The sequence below is a fragment of the Amblyraja radiata genome, chromosome 16, assembly GCF_010909765.2.
Source record: "Amblyraja radiata isolate CabotCenter1 chromosome 16, sAmbRad1.1.pri, whole genome shotgun sequence".
NCBI lineage: Eukaryota > Metazoa > Chordata > Chondrichthyes > Rajiformes > Rajidae > Amblyraja > Amblyraja radiata.
This window is the reverse complement of record NC_045971.1, coordinates 24663559-24682019: the sequence shown is the minus strand read 5'-3', so window position 1 is coordinate 24682019 and position 18461 is coordinate 24663559. Positions and strand designations below refer to the sequence as shown.

The 18461-nt window shown below is 44.6% G+C and overlaps 1 protein-coding gene across 2 annotated transcripts in view; it reads left to right on the top strand.

The window, feature by feature from the left end:
* Nucleotides 1-3490: 3490 nt before the first annotated feature.
* Nucleotides 3491-18461, top strand: part of kat7 (lysine acetyltransferase 7) — a 78446-nt gene continuing 63475 nt past the window's right edge. Inside the window, exon 1 of one of the 2 annotated variants that reach the window (XM_033035343.1) lies at nt 3491-3833. The gene's annotated coding sequence lies outside the window, so the exon portion shown is untranslated. Of the gene's footprint in view, nt 3834-4469; nt 4696-18461 lie in introns of those variants that run through there. The other variant, XM_033035344.1, reaches the window with a different exon arrangement.

Here is an 18461-nt window from a genome sequence, read left to right as displayed (position 1 = left end):
GTGGATGTTAATTTGTGTTTATTGTATGTTTTGTTATTTATTGTTACTGTGTATGACTGCAGGCAACGTAATTTCGTTCAGACCGAAAGGTCTGAATGACAATAAAGGAATCAAATTCAAATTCAAACCTGTTTCTTTTCAGTTAGTCTGCATTAATCCAAGTGAACCAGCAGAGGGCAGAACTATTTCTAGAATTTGCCATTCTTGGGGAAAAAATGTTATTTTAGAGACAAGAGGTAAATATTCAGGGTCTATTATCACTTCATTGAAAGCAAGAAAAGTGTCAAGATGATATTCTTATTCCGAAGCTTTAAAGAATATTTCATCTCCTGATGAATCATCCAGCACTGGGGCTAGGGCCTGGATCAGCGCTGCAGAGCCGTCAGGAGGGGCCCTGGCGGAAGAGGACGGGCCATGTGGGAGTCGGGGAATGCGCCGTAGGGAACAAAGGAGGACCTGGCGAGGGATACTTTATAATTTTGTGCTATTTATGTGGTGACTCTTTGCATACCTTGGGTATGTGAAACAAAGAACACCTGTGTGACTCGTCACGTCACAATAAAGTATTCATTCATTGGACTCCTGGCAAAGGGGGACCTGGTGTGGATACTGTGTATACTTTGTCAGCGTCTTTATGTGGCGACTATTTGCATACCTTGAGTATGCAAACAAAGAATTTCACTGTGACTTGATAATAAAGTATTCATTCATTAGGTCAGTTTAAAGATACAGCATGGAAACGGGCCTTCGACCCACTGAGACCATTGATTGCCTTTGCATACTAGTTCTGCTATCCCACTTACTCATCCACTCCCTTCAGAGGTCAATTAGCCTACAAAGCCACATGTCTGGGATATGGGAGGAAACTGGAGGATTGGGGAAATCACCTAGTCACAGGGAGAATGCACATAACCCACACAGACAGCACCCGCGGTCAGGATTGAATCGGGTCTCAGGCGTGGGTTTGTTCCCGATCTCTGGTGCTGTCAGAGAGGCAGCAGCTCTACCACCTGCACCACTGTGCTGCCCTTCATGATCTGCCTTTTCAACCGTGCTCTAAGATGGGAAGATGGGTTACAGACGTATACATCTTCTAGTTTATCATGACTATTAAATATGGTATTTGCCCTAAACCAACTAAATTAAAAAAGCAACTTACATCTAGGAAGTGCCTTTAATGTAATAAATTGTCCCAAGGAGACACAAGAAACTCAGTCGCTGGAATCATGAGCAAAACAAAAAATGCTGGAGGAATTCAGCAGCGCAGGCAGCATCTCTGGAAGGAATGACCAGGCAATGTTTCGAGTCAGTACCTTTCTTCAGACCTAAACCTGTCCCAAGATGCTTTACAACAGTTTAACTAACAAAATTTCACTCCAGATCACATATGAATCTCTTGAAATAGGGTAATTTATTAAGGAGTATCATAAAATGGAGAGAGATAGGGGAATGGCAAAGCTTATAATATGTAGAATTATAGGAATTCCAGAACTTTGGAGCTAGACACTAAGCCAGGGATCAGTCGAAATGTTTTAATTATTATGTACCGAAAACAGAAAAATGAATTTCTTACTTGCAGCAGCTGTGTAAACACAGTACTCATAGATGACACAATAAACACAAGAAAGTTTAATAAATAAAAATATATATATGTATTGGTGCAAAACAAATTCCCCAAGTTCTTTATATAACCAAGACAGTTTGTATTCATTGTTTTGTTGGTGTTTGTAGTGTTCAAGAGCCTGATGGTTGTTGGGAAGATGATCCTTAATCTGGCCATTACAGTTATCAGACTCATACTTTCTTCCCGATGGCAGGAATGAGATGAGTGTGTGGCTAGGGTGGTGTGAGTCCTTATGATACCGGCTGCTTTTTTGAGGCAGTGGCCCCTAAAGATCCCTTTGATGGTGGCGTGGTCAGTACCCATAATAGATCGGGCAGTATTTACGATACGATACAACTTTATTCATCCCAGGAGGGAAATTGATCTGCCAAGTCATAAACACACAAAATGCATGAAACATGAAATTAAAGTGACGGTTTTTACTACATTTTGTAATCTCCTACATTTCTGGGTATTTGACTTGTCAAACCAGGTCATGATGCAACCTGTCAATATGTTCTCCACTGTACACCAATAGAAGTTCAAGAGAGAATTCACTGATATACCAAATCTCCTCTGTCTTCTAAGGAAGTAGCATTGATGGACAAATCTTCCGAGATATGCACAGCCAGGAACTTGAAGCTGTTGACTCTCTCCACTATCGGCCCGAGGATGAAGACTGGTTTGTGGATCCTTGGCCTTCCTCTCCAGTCAACAATTAGCTCCTTGGTCTCACTTGACGTCGAGAACAAGGTTGTTGTCTGGCATCATTCAATCACACAATCAATCTCACTCCTATATTGTGTCTCATCATTACCCGTAATTCATTCAACAATGGTGGTGTCGTCGGTGAATTTGAAGATGTTGAAACTGTGCCTGGCAAGGCAGTATAGAGTATAACGCTAAGCACGCAGCCTTATTCGACCCACCGAGTCCGTGCCAAGCATGATCAGCTAATTGACCTACAAACCTGCACGTCTTTGGAATGTATGATGAAACCGGAGCACACGGAGAAAACCCACGCAGGCCACAGGGAGAATGTATAAAACTCGGTACAGACAGCACCTGTAGTCAGGATATCAACCATATTATATCAAATACAATACAATCAGTTTTATTCGTCACATTGCACACAAAGTGCAAGTGAAATGAATTTGCCAGCAGCGGTAAAATGTGCATGGAGCTGGTGTCAACTGCGTTGTTAACATCATTCAAACAAATGCAGTTTACAGCAGCTCTCTGCACATTTGGTATAATATGGTTGATATTTAAAAAGAACGGATTGAATTTAATAAATGGCAGTGACACATCTGATTAATTGACCTCGGCAAATTGCCTTCTAGTGCGCAGCGAGTAGATGTGAAAGTGGGATAACATAGAACTAGTGTGAATGAGTGATCAATAGTTGGCGGAAACTCAGTGGGCCAAATGTCCTGTTTCCATGCTGCATCTTTGTTCATCTGGACTATAAATCAAAATGTGAGATTATATTAATGTGTATATTGAAATTTTACGATCACTAACAAACTCAGAATGAACAGCGTTTTGGGCGGCACGGTGATGCAGCAGTAGAGTTGCTGCCACAGCATCAGAAACCCGGGTTCTTTCCTGACCATGGGTGCTGTCTATGCAGTTTGTACGTTCTTCCCGCGACTACGTGGGTTTTCTCCAGGTGCTCCGGTTTCCTCCCACACTACAAAGACGAACAGGTTTGTAGGTTAATTGGCTTCAGTAAGAATTGTAAATTGTCCCTAGGACAATTGTAGATTTTGTAGGATTGTGTTAGTGGTCGGGGATCACTGGTTGGTGCGGACTCGATGGACTGAAAGGCATGTTTCCACAACATATTTCTAAACTAAAACTAAACTAGCATTCTGGTCTGCTGGATTCAATATTGCTCCTCTAACATTCTATGGAATATAAGGCGTGGGGAAACTAAGTGAAAAATGTACATTTTAATCCAGATTTGTGAAGGCGCGTAGTTTGTTCCATTGGTCGTGAGACCGGAACCAAACGCCCACGGCACCGACTGGCTCTGTTCCGCCCGGACCGGCGGAGGGGTTGGTTTCCGGTTGTGTGCCGGAAGTGGCGGAAAACAACAACGGTCAACGGCGCGGGTGGTTGCCGATTGTTGGAGCGTCGGAGCCGCCGCCGCCACAACCGCGGGCCGGAGCCACAACTACAGGCCGGAGCCCCAGGGCGAAGCTGCAGGAGGATGCCCCGCAGGAAGGTGGGCGTCTTGCCGCGCAGCGCCGCCTCGCCCGCGTCCTACCCACGGGTTTCCCCCGATCGCGGCGGATTCCTCTCCAGCCCCCTCCTCTCCTCTCCTCTCCTCACCCGCCCACCGCGGGGTCGGGCCCGCTCACACCACTCGCCCGTCCGCCGGCGGGGAAAGATAGAGGCCGGGCCCACCGGCACCGCCGCAGCCTCTCGGCCCACGGAAAACTCCAGCAGCCGCTGCGCCGAGCGCGGGGCCCGCCAACGCACCCGCCCCCCTCCGCCCCAGCCCCGCTGCCATTGGCAGAGCGTCCGTCACTCAGCGCCGGTACCGCGCCCCCTGCGCCGCTCCCATTGGCTGACCAGCCGTTTGTCCCGCCCTCGCCCGTCGCCGGCTGCTCCGATTGGTGGAGGAGCCGTCGCTCCCCGCCGAGCCCGCCCGCTGATTGGTTGCTGGGGAGCGCGATGGTCGACCGATTGGTTGGAGTTGCTACCACTCAACACAGACCCCGCCCGCTGATTGGCTGCTGGTGGAGCGGAGGCGTAAACTCCGCCCTCGCAGCTCGTCCGCTGCTCCCATTGGCCGCACGTCTCTCACTCAGCCCGTTACCCATTGGTTCCTGGCGAGGGCGTTGCTTATTCTGCCCTCGGGCTTTGCAGGAGAATGGACGCGGTCTGTGCAAAAATAACACAGTGATAGCTGCTCATAGTGGGGGCTGGGGCCGAGCCTTGCAGTGCAAAGCAAATGCCATTGCATTTATTGCGTTGCATGATAATTTGAAACTACCTGATAACTTAAACTACATTTGTTGCATGCATTCGACATTAACTAATAACCTTGGAACAAAGCTGTCATTTCCAGATCAATGTTTCCGGTAATGATTTACAATTTTTAATTTTGGTTCCTACTTTCGAATAATTTTCCAGTATCTGATGCCTTGAACCTTTTTTTAATGTTGCAATTCAGTTTCGAGTTGATAAAAAAACACGGAATACTGCAGGAACTCAGCGGGTCAGGCAGCATCTGTCGATGTGGTTGTGAAACCTTCTTCAGTGTGAAGAAGAATCTTGACTCGAAACGTCACCTGTCCATTCCTGACCGGCTGAGTTCCACCAGCAATCCGCGATTTACTTAAGATTCAAGCATCTGCAGTTCCTCGTGTCTCTCAAGTTGATGAAGCTCTTTTAGTGACGATGAACTTTTGTGATTTACTTGTACTGTTGCTCCATGTGTGTAGTTAGTTCATTGCAGTTGCGGGCAGCCGATCAGTGAACATGCATCCGCCTGCCTGATTACCTTCAGTTTCAAAGTTATTTTGAGTAGCATACTTTTACATATTTAGGCATCATAGAAAGCACTGTAAGTTTAAAGCCCTCTGACGTTTTGTACACTTGTGTAAACAGTAGTAATTTGTGTAAACAGCGTAGTAAATGTTTCCATTCCTCATGCACCCAGTTTCATTTCAAATATAATGCATGAAACAAGTAAATCTCTTGCAAACACTGCACTTCGTTCCAGCATTTTCTGCTCGCTTCTTATCCCCAGTGTCAACTGTATTTTGTTGTTTGTCCTTGAGGTGCCTTCTTGTGGCTGATGATCAACAGACTCCAAATTTGCAATTAAAGTTATATTTCCAACTCACTAAAAATGGAAATATCATTTAAGACGTGTTTGTTCTTGGCATCATGTCCGGCACAGATATTGTAGGCTGAAAGGCTGTACTGTTCTATGTTTTTAAAAAGATTTGCATTTAAGTGGCAGATTCCTGATGTGCCAAGATAATTTATACGTAATTAAACATTTATGAAATACAATCTCTGTTGTACTCAAAGGACAGAAATTATAGAAATGAGGAAATCTCCTGTCAATGGTGAGATTGATTGAGGTAAATATTGGTTGGAATATCAGCGTTAATTGTTTTGAAAGATATCATGAACTCTTGCAACTAATAGAGAAACACAAGATGCTACAAGAAAGAATACACCTCCAACAATGCAACACGTTCCTATTTCTGTACAACACATAATCCTCCGCCATTTCCGCCACCTCCAACGTGACCCCACCACTCGCCACATCTTCCCATCTCCCCCCATGTCTGCCTTCCGCAAAGACCGCTCCCTCCGCAACTCCCTCGTCAATTCTTCCCTTCCCTCCCGCACCACCCCCTCCCCGGGCACTTTCCGTTGCAACCGCAAGAAATGCAACACCTGTCCCTTCACCTCCCCCCTCGACTCCATTCAAGGTCCCAAGCAGTCGTTCCAGGTGCGACAAAGGTTCACCTGTATCTCCTCCAACCTCATCTACTGCATCCGCTGCTCTAGATGCCAGCTGATTTACATCGGTGAGACCAAGCGTAGGTTGGGCGACCGTTTCGCCGAACACCTCCGCTCAGTCCGCAATAACCTACCTGACCTCCCGGTGGCTCAGCACTTCAACTCCCCCTCCCATTCCCAATCCGACCTCTCTGTCCTGGGTCTCCTCCATTGCCAGAGTGAGCAACAGCGGAAATTGGAGGAAGAGCACCTCATATTCCGTCTGGGGTCCTTGCGTCCTTATGGCATCAACATTGAATTCCCCCAATTTGGCTAGCCTGTGCTGTCTCCTCCCCTTCCTTCACCCTCTAGCTGTCTCCTCCCACCCTCCCATCCGCCCGCCCTCGGGCTCCTCCTCCTCCCCCCTTTTTCCTTCTTTCTTTCCCCACCCCCCATCAGTCTGAAGAAGGGTTTCGGCCCGAAACGTCGCCTATTTCCTTCGCTCCATAGATGCTGCTGCACCCGCTGAGTTTCCCCAGCAATTTTGTGTACCTTCGATATTCCAGCATCTGCAGTTCCCTTTTGAACACGTTCCTATTTCTGCTCTGTATTTATGGTGTTTAGTTTACGCATTTTACACTGAGTTATGCTGCAATGGTTTTCATAAAGAGGTTTGTCTCTTTAACAAGTGTGTACTGGAAACTGCCTTACCTGCTGAATAAAAGCTGGTGACAATCTTCTTTGAGGTTAAGATTACTGCAAGATGACATCAGATCTATCAGCTCTGGCAGATTCAATAATCTGAAAGACATGTAGGTGTAAAGGTCAGTTCTGAAAGCTTGAGGAGTCAACTGCACTGTACAGTACCTATCTAGTAGGTTTGTGTTCTTAGGTAGTCCCTCGGGTAGAAGATGACTTGCTTCCACTATGCGTCCCACGTCCCAGGAATGTTATGAGTATGTGGTAGACTCCGTTGTGGTTGGTACATGTGAGTTGTTTGAATTGTCAGTCACTCATTAAACATTTTGCTTGGTCTCCAGGTGCTTCTGTGAGAGAGATTTGAGCTGTCTCGTATCCTCTTTAGATTCTGGAGTAGTTCCTGAGGATTGGCGGGTAGCAAACGTAACCCCACTTTTTAAGAAGGGAGGGAGAGAGAAAACGGGGAATTACAGACCAGTTAGTCTAACATCGGTAGTGGGGAAACTGCTAGAGTCAGTTATTAAAGATGGGATAGCAGCACATTTGGAAAGTGGTGAAATCATTGGACAAAGTCAGCATGGATTTACAAAAGGTAAATCATGTCTGACGAATCTTATAGAATTTTTCGAGGATGTAACTAGTAGCGTGGATAGGGGAGAACCAGTTGATGTGGTGTATCTGGACTTCCAGAAGGCTTTCGACAAGGTCCCACATAAGAGATTAGTATACAAACTTAGAGCACACGGCATTGGGGGTTCAGTATTGATGTGGATAGAGAACTGGCTGGCAAACAGGAAGCAAAGAGTAGGAGTAAACGGGTCCTTTTCACAATGGCAGGCAGTGACTAGTGGGGTACCGCAAGGCTCAGTGCTGGGACCCCAGCTATTTACAATATATATTAATGATCTGGATGAGGGAATTGAAGGCAATATCTCCAAGTTTGCAGATGACACTAAGCTGGGGGGCAGTGTTAGCTGTGAGGAGGATGCTAGGAGACTGCAAGGTGACTTGGATAGGCTGGGTGAGTGGGCAAATGTTTGGCAGATGCAGTATAATGTGGATAAATGTGAGGTTATCCATTTTGGTGGCAAAAACAGGAAAGCAGACTATTATCTAAATGGTGGCCGACTAGGAAAAGGGGAGATGCAGCGAGACCTGGGTGTCATGGTACACCAGTCATTGAAAGTAGGCATGCAGGTGCAGCAGGCAGTGAAGAAAGCGAATGGTATGTTAGCTTTCATAGCAAAAGGATTTGAGTATAGGAGCAGGGAGGTTCTACTGCAGTTGTACAGGGTCTTGGTGAGACCACACCTGGAGTATTGCGTACAGTTTTGGTCTCCAAATCTGAGGAAGGACATTATTGCCATAGAGGGAGTGCAGAGAAGGTTCACCAGACTGATTCCTGGGATGTCAGGACTGTCTTATGAAGAAAGACTGGATATACTCTCTAGAATTTAGGAGATTGAGAGGGGATCTTATAGAAACTTACAAAATTCTTAAGGGGTTGGACAGGCTAGATGCAGGAAGATTGCTCCCGATGTTGGGGAAGTCTAGGACAAGGGGTCACAGCTTAAGGATAAGGGGGAAATCCTTTAAAACCGAGATGAGAAGAACTTTTTTCACACAGAGAGTGGTGAATCTCTGGAACTCTCTGCCACAGAGGGTAGTCGAGGCCAGTTCATTGGCTATATTTAAGAGGGAGTTAGATGTGGCCCTTGTGGCTAAGGGGATCAGAGGGTATGGAGAGAAGGCAGGTACGGGATACTGAGTTGGATGATCAGCCATGATCATATTGAATGGCGGTGCAGGCTCGAAGGGCCGAATGGCCTACTCCTGCACCTAATTTCTATGTTTCTATGTTTCTTGACATTGTTTTCTGCCCATTGTTATTTTAACTGTAGTTTAAAATTTAGTTTAACTTGAGCAGCCTAGGATCAATTATTTTCTTGCATCACCCAGAGTTGTTAGTTTTGTGTAAGGAAATGTTGAAGATGTCACTTAAAGAAGTATTTTCTTGACTCTTGGGAATCGCTCATCGTGTTGGAGGTCGGAGTGGAGAAGTTGTTTTGGCATTCTGATGTGTTTCTTTGTATTTATCCTATTGATAGATGTGGTTTTTCATTGGAGCTGGTTGAGCTTGATTAGTACCTCTGTTGCCATGGATGGAGAAGAACCTAACATTGGGTGGCCTGTCCTGCTAGTGGCCTTGTAAGATTTTGCAGAGGCATTGTTCACAGTGCATTAATGACACTTCATGTTACTTGTATATCAACATGGACAGTAACAGTAGATTAGTGAAGCACTTTCATTTTACAGATGTTTAGTATGCTATGAAGAAAGAAACGGCAATGATTTCATTGAATTGTTGTAAATATATCACCTAAACCACTTAATCTCACTTTCTGGGCTCTACCTTCATGGTCCTGCTTTTCAACAATCCATCCAAATACTTTGGACTTTAGAGATACAGCGGGGAAACAGGCCCTCAGCGATCACACTGTACACTAGCACTATCCGACACACCAAGGACAATTTACAATTTACGGAAGCCAATTGCTACACAACTGCACGTCTTTGGGATTTCTGAGGAAACCGGTCCACTGGAGAAAACCCACGCAGTCACAGGGAAAATGTATAAACTCTGTACGTTGCTACTGTGTCGCCCTACTGTTTAAAAAGGATGAGATTTTCTATTTCTACCAGTCTCCCAGGCAGTGTTTTGAGCCCCCACCATATTCTGGATGGAAAACGACCACCAGTTTGGACTTTAGCCTCTGTGCATGTATTTCATCCATACGTCTTTGATTGGTTTGGGATTTGGAGACTATGAACTTGGGTATTCTTGGAGTGAGATGGTCACAGTTGTCATAGCAGCAATGCTTGTTGAATGTTAGTTGAATAATATGGGTGTTTGCTTCAAGAGACTGGTGATGGCACACATTAACTCCAGTGGCCAGCCTTGATCCACTTCAATTTGCTTACTGTCGCAACAGGTCGACAACTGACGCCATCTTGCTGGTCTTAAACTCATCTCTCGAACTCCTAGACAACAAGGATTCCTATTTACCTACTATGGCTCCATCAGCAACACCATAATCATATCCAAGCTCATCTCTCATCAAAGCTTTGACCCAGGAATCAGTTTCCCCGCTGCCGTGTGATCCTCTATTTTCAGACCCACAGACCACAGTCAGTAGGGTCGGTGGCAGCATCCTCTACACAATAATTCTCAATGAGGCCCTGCAAGGATGTGTTCATTTCTCAGTCCTTTACTATGCTCCTTGTGTATACACAACTGTACTGCTAAATTCAGCTATAATTCCATCTATAAATTTGCAGATGACACCACTATTGTGGGCCGAATGACGATACCGAGAACAAGATGGAGAACTTAGAGTGTCTTGGTACCAGGGCAATAACCTCTCCCACAATGTTAGTAAGATGAAAGAGCTGGTAATTGATTTCATGAAGCATGGTGGAGTATATGTCCCAATCAGCATCAACGGTGCGGAAGTAGAAATAGTTGAGTGCTTCAAGTTCCTTGGAGTTAATATCACCAATGATCTGTCAGGAACCAACCACATTGATATGAAAGTTGAGATGGCACACCTGCACCTCTACTTCCTGATGAGATTGAGGACATTTGGTACGTCTCCAGTGACTTACAAACTGCTACAAATGCACATTGAAAGCATACTGTTGGGTTGCATCACCGCTTAGTTTCAGAACAGCTCTGGTCCGAGTTGTAAATGTAGCCCAGTCCATCACACAGACCAAACTTCCCACCATCAACTCCATCTACACGCCATGCTGCCTCAGAAAAGCAGCCAACATAATCAAAGTCGCACCCCAGTCTTTCTTCCTTCTCCCTACTCCCAAACAGCCAAAGGTACAGAAGCTTGAAAGCATGCACCACCAGACTCCGGAACAGCTCTTCCCCTCTGTTATCAGGTTTCAGAACGGTCCTTCCATATGCTAGGGTATTGTCTGATTCACGGCTACCCCTTGTGAACATTGGACTTTGTCTATGAAACTAATGCATTACGATACCATATAACAATTACAGCACGGAAACAGGCCATCTTGGCCCTACAAGTCTGTGCCGAACACTTATTTTCCCCTAGTCCCATCTACCTGCACTCAGACCATAACCGTCCATTCCTTTCCCATCCATATACCTATCCAATTTATTTTTAAATGATAAAATCGAACCTGCCTCCACCACTTCCACTGGAAGCTCATTCCACACAGCTACCACTCTCTGAGTAAAGAAGATCCCCCTCATGTTACCCCTAAACTTCTGTCCCTTAATTCTGAAGTAATGTCCTCTTGTTTGAATCTTCCCTACTCTCAATGGGAAAAGCTTATCCACGTCAACTATGTCTATCGCTCTCATCATTTTAAAGACCTCTATCAAGTCCCCCCCTTAACCTTCTGCGCACCAAAAAATAAAGACCTAATTTATTCAACCTTTCTCTGTAACTTAGTTGCTGAAACCCAGTCAACATGATATTGAATGATACTGAAAGCTATATTCTACACTCTGTACCTTCCTCTTTGCTCTGTCTATAATGCATGGCTCTGACAATTGTATTTGTGTATGGTACGTCTGATCTATTCCGATAACATGCAAAACAGCAGTACACATGACAGCAATACACCAAAACCTAATCTTTGTGAGAAGAATATGGTCACTATGTGGTGTGATATTTCTCACACCAAAGTTCCCAGTGATCAAGACCAAAACTAGAAGGTGTTACAAAGAACAGAAATATTTTTAACTGAAACAGATCCAGAGGTTTATGTAACCCTTAAATTCAGAGGGGATGTATTTCTGAAAGACTCTGTGACAAAGTTAGAGCAGTGATACCATCCTGAGTTCTAAGAAGATACTATTATAGCCGGGAACAGAATTTATTTTTCTTTCTTATAATCTCTGTAAACTCTCAAACTATGTAATTTGTTAAGTGTTTGCCAGACTTTGGACTGATCAATGGGCGGCACAGTGGCGTAGCGGTAGAGCTATGGCCTGACGGCACCAGAGACCCAGGTTCAATCCTGACTACAGGTGCTGTCTGCACGGAGTTTGCATGTTCGCCCCGTGTCCTGCGTGGATTTTCTCTGAGATCTGCGGTATCCTCTCGCTCTCCAAAGACGTATAGGTTTGTAGGTTAATTGGCTTGGTGTAAATGTAAAATTGTTCCCAATGAGTGTAGGGTAGTGTTAATGTGTGGGGATCACTGGTCGGTGCGGAATCAGTGGGCCGAAGGCCGCTGTATCTCTAAACTAAACTAAATTAAAACAAAATGACAAGCTGATAGCTACCCGTATAGCCAGATTTCAGAGGTTAGCAATAAGTAACCAGTCACCATCCTAAAATTAGGTTTCGGCAAAATCGCCCTATGCCCAAGGTCACTATTCACTATCAGTCGTCATTCTTCTTGTTTCCTCTCTTGCCCTACTGTGTGTTTTACTACTAAGCATGTAGGAAAAAATACCTAGCCTACCAGCCTTTCCTTATTACTCAGACCAACCTTCCAGACCTGGTAACATCCTTGTAAATTTTGTTCGCATCTTTTCCAGTTTAATGACATCTTTCCTATGCAGAGTGATCAGAACTGTACATTGCACTCTAAATGTGGTCTTCCCAACATCTTGTAGAGCCGTAATGTGTTAACGTTTGTACTCAATACCCTGACCCATGAAGGCAAGCTTGCCAAATACCTTTTTCACCACCCTGTCTATCTGTATCGCCACTTCCATAGAACTATAACTTGATCTCTGTGTTTTACAATATCCAGTGCTCTGGAAATAACAATTGAAAAGAAAATCAGCTGGAGCAGTCACACAAATCTTGTTGCTGTGAGAGAGAGAGGGGATATCCTGGTGGGAGACTAGATATTCCACAATGAATGACTCGAGCTCTTTCACCATGTACAATACCCCAATCTACAACACGCTTGATGGAATACTCTCCATATGTGTGGATGAGTGCAGCATTAATAACTCAAAAAGCTTAATAACATTCTGGATAAAGCCTGTTTGATTTGCGCTCCTATCAACCACCTTAAAAATGTATTCCTTCCAGTTCTGTTGTTTAGTGGCATCTTTCTGAATTCTCTAAAAATGTTACTCCGTTCTTCAAGAGGGAGCGAGGCTGAATTCAGTGGTTGCTAAGATTATAGAGTCCATTATTAAAGATGAGGTTTCCGAATACTAAGAAGCACATGATAACATAGGCCAAAATCAACATGGTTTTGTGAAGGGGAGATCTTACATGACAAATCTGTTGGAATATTTGAGGAAGTAAATAACAGGATAGACAAAGAAGAGTCAATGGATGTTGTTTACCTGGATTTTTGGAAGGCCTTTAAGGTGGCTAAACAAGATGAGAGCCCATAGTATTGGATGGGAAGACACTTGCATCGATAGAAGGTTGGCTGAATGGCAAAGAGTTTTTTTTTCTGGTTGGCTGCCAGTGACTTTTCCAGAGATTTTTTCCTGGTTGGCTGCCAGTGACTAGTAGTGTTCCGCAGTGGTCAGTGTTGGGTCTGCAACTTTTCACGATTACTGGGTTTCAAGAAGACAGCTCACCCGCACTTTCTTGAGGGCAATTGCAGATGGGTAGTAAATTCTGTACTCGTCAGCATGTCCACATTCTGCTTTATTTTAATATGTAGCTAGATGTTGGTGTAAGTTTGAGGTAAACTGTATCACAATATCTTTAACAGACTGTTGTGTTCAATTTAGAAACATAGTCATAGAAAATAGGTGTAGTAGTGGGCCATTCGGCCCTTCGAGCCAGCACCGCCATTCAATATCATGGCTGATCATCCTAAATTAGTACCCCGTTCCTGCTTTCTTCCCATATTCCTCGGTTCCGTTAGCCCTAAAAACTATATATAATTCTCTCTTGAATACATCCAGTGAATTGGCCTCCATTGCCTTCTATGGCAGAGAATCCCACATATTCACAACTCTCTGGGTGAATTTTTTTTTCTCATCCCAGTCCTAAGTGGCTTACCCTGTATTCTTAAACTGTGACCCCCTGGTCCTGGACTCCCCCAACATCAGGAACATTTTTCCTGCATCAATCGAGCCTGTCCAATCCCTTAAGAAATAAGGACTTAAAAACTAATTTAAGGATTACGGACATTATTACAGACCTCTTTACAATGGATTTTGTTTCTAGGGGACTGTTTCTTTAAGAATACAGGCTGCTAGTTACACTGCGAATGTCATTGAAAATGACAAGCATTGAAATAAACGAGTTTGGTATTCCGACTGCGCATGCCCAGGTCATAGGTCACTCGCCATAAACATTATTGGTAGTTGAGCAGCTGAACCTTGGTTTCATCCATATTTTCCAGCTTTGTTTCTTCTAGGTAAGAAATGACTGCTTTCAAACTATGAATTAGTTGTATTTATTGTTCCTTTGTGCAAAGCCACGACGATTTTGTCGTTTTTATTGCTTTATGCTTCGGTGAGTGAGCGAGATTGTGCTGCTGCGTGGGGTCAGTGGTCGGGGTTGGGCCCGGGTCTCTGGCGCTGCGGGCACTGTTGAGTTGCTGCTGGGCCGTCCCCTCCCGGATGTCCCGTCCCTATCCGGGGGCGGCCAGAGGTGTCCGGGGTGGCTCTGGGCTGGTGGGGCTCCAGCTCGGCTCTGCTCCGGCTCCTGGGCGGGCCGTGGACTGTCGGCTGCTCCTCTCTACTTGTCCAGTGGGTGTCGGTTGGCCCCCTCGGTGCCGGCGGTGGCCGAGCGCCGGTCACCGGCGGGGATGCACACGGGGTGCTGCGGTGGCTTGGCGAGTCAGGGTCTCGACCCGAAACATCACCAGGGATGCTGCCTGTCCAGCTGAGTTGCTGCAGCACTTTGTGCATATCCCCATTGATGGTTGGTTCTCGGCTTTCGCCGGGGGGGGGGGGGGGCACGGTTGGCGGTCCGCGGTCCGTTGGGGAGCGGGTTCCTCGGGAGTTAGAGCCGGGTTGGGCTGGAGTTGGCGCTTCTTCTCCGCACTGGCTGTGGGCCGCTGCTCGGGGCCGGTGTCCTGTCGGTCCGGGGCAGTTGGTTGGCCCAGCGGGGCAGGCGGAGTTGAGCTGCTGTTGGTGCTTCTTCTCCGCGCTGGCTGTGGGCTTGGGGCCGCTGGTGTCCCGTCGGTCCAGGGTCGCCCCGGAAGGCTCCGGCTACGCCCCGGGCGGGGATGGGATGGCTGGGAGGGGGGTCCGGTGGTGGTTCGGCAGCGCTTGCGGCACAAGGGACCCGGGTTCAATCCAGGCTGCGGATGAGGTGCGGGTGTGTGTGCGCGCTCTCCCCTGTCTCCCACTCGCATCTGCCCCCTCTCGCTATTGCACCGTGCTCTCCCGCTACCTGGCACCCCTGTTCCTCAGATTTAATATATTCTTACACATAAATTATGAATAAAGATAAGAATTTATACGCAGTCTATACAGTCAGCGCTTTATTTGCTTTTTCGTTATGGCGAATGACCTTTGACAAATTCCATGATTCCTTGCGTTTTTCGGAATATCGAACTTGCTTATTGACAATCAATTGCTTCCAGGGACACTGAACTCTTAAATAATGTAACAAACAGCGTTTAGTAATTTAATTTGCAGTAACAAAAATACATGTTTAACTGTTAAAAAGAACTTTGTACATTCGGCAGGTTAGGCAGAATAGTGTCTTTGGAAGGAGAAATATAGTTAGCGTTTAAGGTTGATATCCTTTCACCCTCGCGGGCAGTTTGTCGTGAGAGTCTCACTTAGAGAGGGACAGGGTTTCCTCACCACCTTGCCACCCCAACATCTTTTGCTCTGAATACAGGAATCAGTAGCAGGGCAGCAGTTATGCTGTTCCCCAGCTGCGCGAGACAAGGTGGTACCAGGCGATCTTGAATGAATGATGAATGAATGAATGATGATATGATGAATGATGAATGAATGATATCTTTTTATTTCGAACGATTAAAAAAAAAAAAAAAAAAAAAGATGAAAATGAATAAATAAAAAGAAAATTATATATATACATATATATATACATAAATACATACACACATACATACATATACATGTACATATATACATACATACATATACACATATACACACATACACATAACATATATGTACATACATAAATTAAAAAATCAAAAGCCAATTTCAACATAATACGCATTAGACTCATTCGAAAAGGGATAGGAAGAAGCCTATGCTTGTCAAGTCCTACCCCCATTCTTCGTGGGCAGTTGAGATCCGTGTGGTGAGGGAGGTCCCACTGGGCTCTCAGTGCCAATGCTCCAGGAGGAAAAGCCCTTACTCGGTTATAGTGGACCATTGGCAATAATGGACACCATTCCCCCCTTCCCCCTCCCCCACTCTGCTCAGTTATACCAAGGGCTTACTGGAGTTATTATAAAGTTATATTCCTTTCAACTACTTCCATCCTTTTTACATAGTAATAAACTGAAGTCAGCTGATGATTCAGTTGTGGAACATGCATGGTAATCCTTGGTGAATTTAGGCAGCAAATAAGCCTGTTCAACATGCTGGCACCTCTGCAGTGTTCATCACTTATCAGCACAGTTGCTGTTTTACATGCTTATTAATTTTGCAGTAGTCCCTGGTATTTTATGTTCAGAATTATCCCTCTTTGTTCATAGTGCAATCATTTTGATGCGGATTACTCAATGACTTGTTGCTATTGCCTTCCCCTTTTAATGCAGAAGGACGCAATAAATAAAATGTTGCCAACCTCTTCATGTCTTGCACCTTTTAATTGTTTTATGTTTGTAAGTTTCAATATTCATCTGAGATTGTCCTTTCATCATATGATTGGTGAAACTATTTTCCACTTTGCTTTTCTTCTGGGTTTTTGTTAATCAAGGCTGATCTGAGACATATATTCTGGATGCTCCTGATTATGTATTTAATAATTCCATGAGGAAGAATGTCAATATACTTCAAGCAGACCTTTCTTTCTCATTTATTGGAACCTTTCCCTCATCTTAACATCACTCGCATCCATCCCACTGTTCTCATACTTGCTGCTGAAATTCAGGTAAGTGCTATTAGTAGCATGTTGCTTGAATTTTCCATTTGTCTCCTTGTTGCTCTTTGCTTCTATTGTTCACAAACTAGTTGACTTATTTGCCAGTTTTTGTCAAACTGCATTATTAACTAACGGTGTAAACTTTGAGGTGTCAGTTACACCGAATTGCACCCAACATTTGCTTCTCCTATCTCTGATTTCCTTTGCCCTTTCCCCCTCTGTCCCCTCTCTCAATCTCTGCATCTATAAGATCATAATCATGTGATGGGAATAGAATTAGGCCATTATCAAGTCTACACCGCCATTCAATCATGGATGATGTTTACATGATCTTCGTAAAGCAGGAGGTAGCTTGCTTTATCCTATAGTGACATTAATTGATCCCTTTTCAAACACTTCTTTTCAACACTACCATTCAGCTGGGTGTAACTGGTATCTCACCTCATTTGCTACCAAAGCTTTCGTCCATGCCTTTGTTACCCCCAGATTTCATTGGTCTAGTATATACCTGGCTGGCATTCTTCTTTTAAACAGTCTTTAAACCAAATCCGAGAAGATCCAAAATTGCTCCAGACTTTCATTGATTTGCATGTTGTTTATCACCACTGTGCTACTAACACAATTCTCAATGACCTTTGTGATATTGCCATTGCTGATTTTTGAACAGCTTCCAGTCTTTATCCATTTGAGATATATGCCTTGCTTTGGTTTGTATCATTCCACGTCTCTGTATTTAATCACTTCACTCTTGGTCGTAACACCTTCCTTCAAGTGCCAACTCCAAGAGCTCAGCAATTCCTTTCCTGACTACATCTCTCTCTCCGTCTTTGAGATGTTGCTCAACACAATTTTTTAAAAATTTGCTGACCTTATAAAGTACCATCGGTTGTTTGCTGCGTTAGATATCCTACGTAAAAGGAGCTTGCTGTTGAATTGTCGAACTCTGATGCCATTTATAAAGTCTTAAGGTCATCAGTGATCTTAAGTCTTAAGAATGGGTAGACTGGGCTTGTATTCACTGGAATTTAGAAGGAAGAGAGGGGATCTTATAGAAACACATAAAATTCTTAAAAGATTGGACAGGCTAAATGCAGGAAAAATGTTCCCGATGTTGGGGGAGTCCAGAACCAGGGGTCACAGTTTAAGAATAAAGGGTAGGCCATTTAGGACTTAGATGAGGAAATACTTTTTCACCCAGAGAGTTTTGAATCTCTGGAATTTTCTGCCACAGAAGGCAGTGGAGGCCAATTCACTGGATGTTTTTAAGAGAGCGTTAGATTTAGCTCTTAGGGCTAAAGGAAAAAGCAGGAACGGGGTACTGATTTTGGATGATCAGCCATGATCATATTGAAAAGCGGTGCTGGCTCGAAGGGCCGAATGGCCTACTCCTGCACCTGTTTTCTATGTCTATGCTTCTAAATTGAACACCAGTCTTTTAAAGATATTGTGATACAGTTTACCTCAAACTTGCACCAACATCTAGCTACATATTAAAAGAAAGTAGAATATGGACACGCTGACTAGTACAAAATTTACTACCCATCTCCAATTGCCCTCAAGAAAGTGCGGGTGAGATGTTTAGGGCTAATGGAATCAAGGGATATGGGGAGAATGCAGGAACGGGGTTCCTGCATTTTGGAT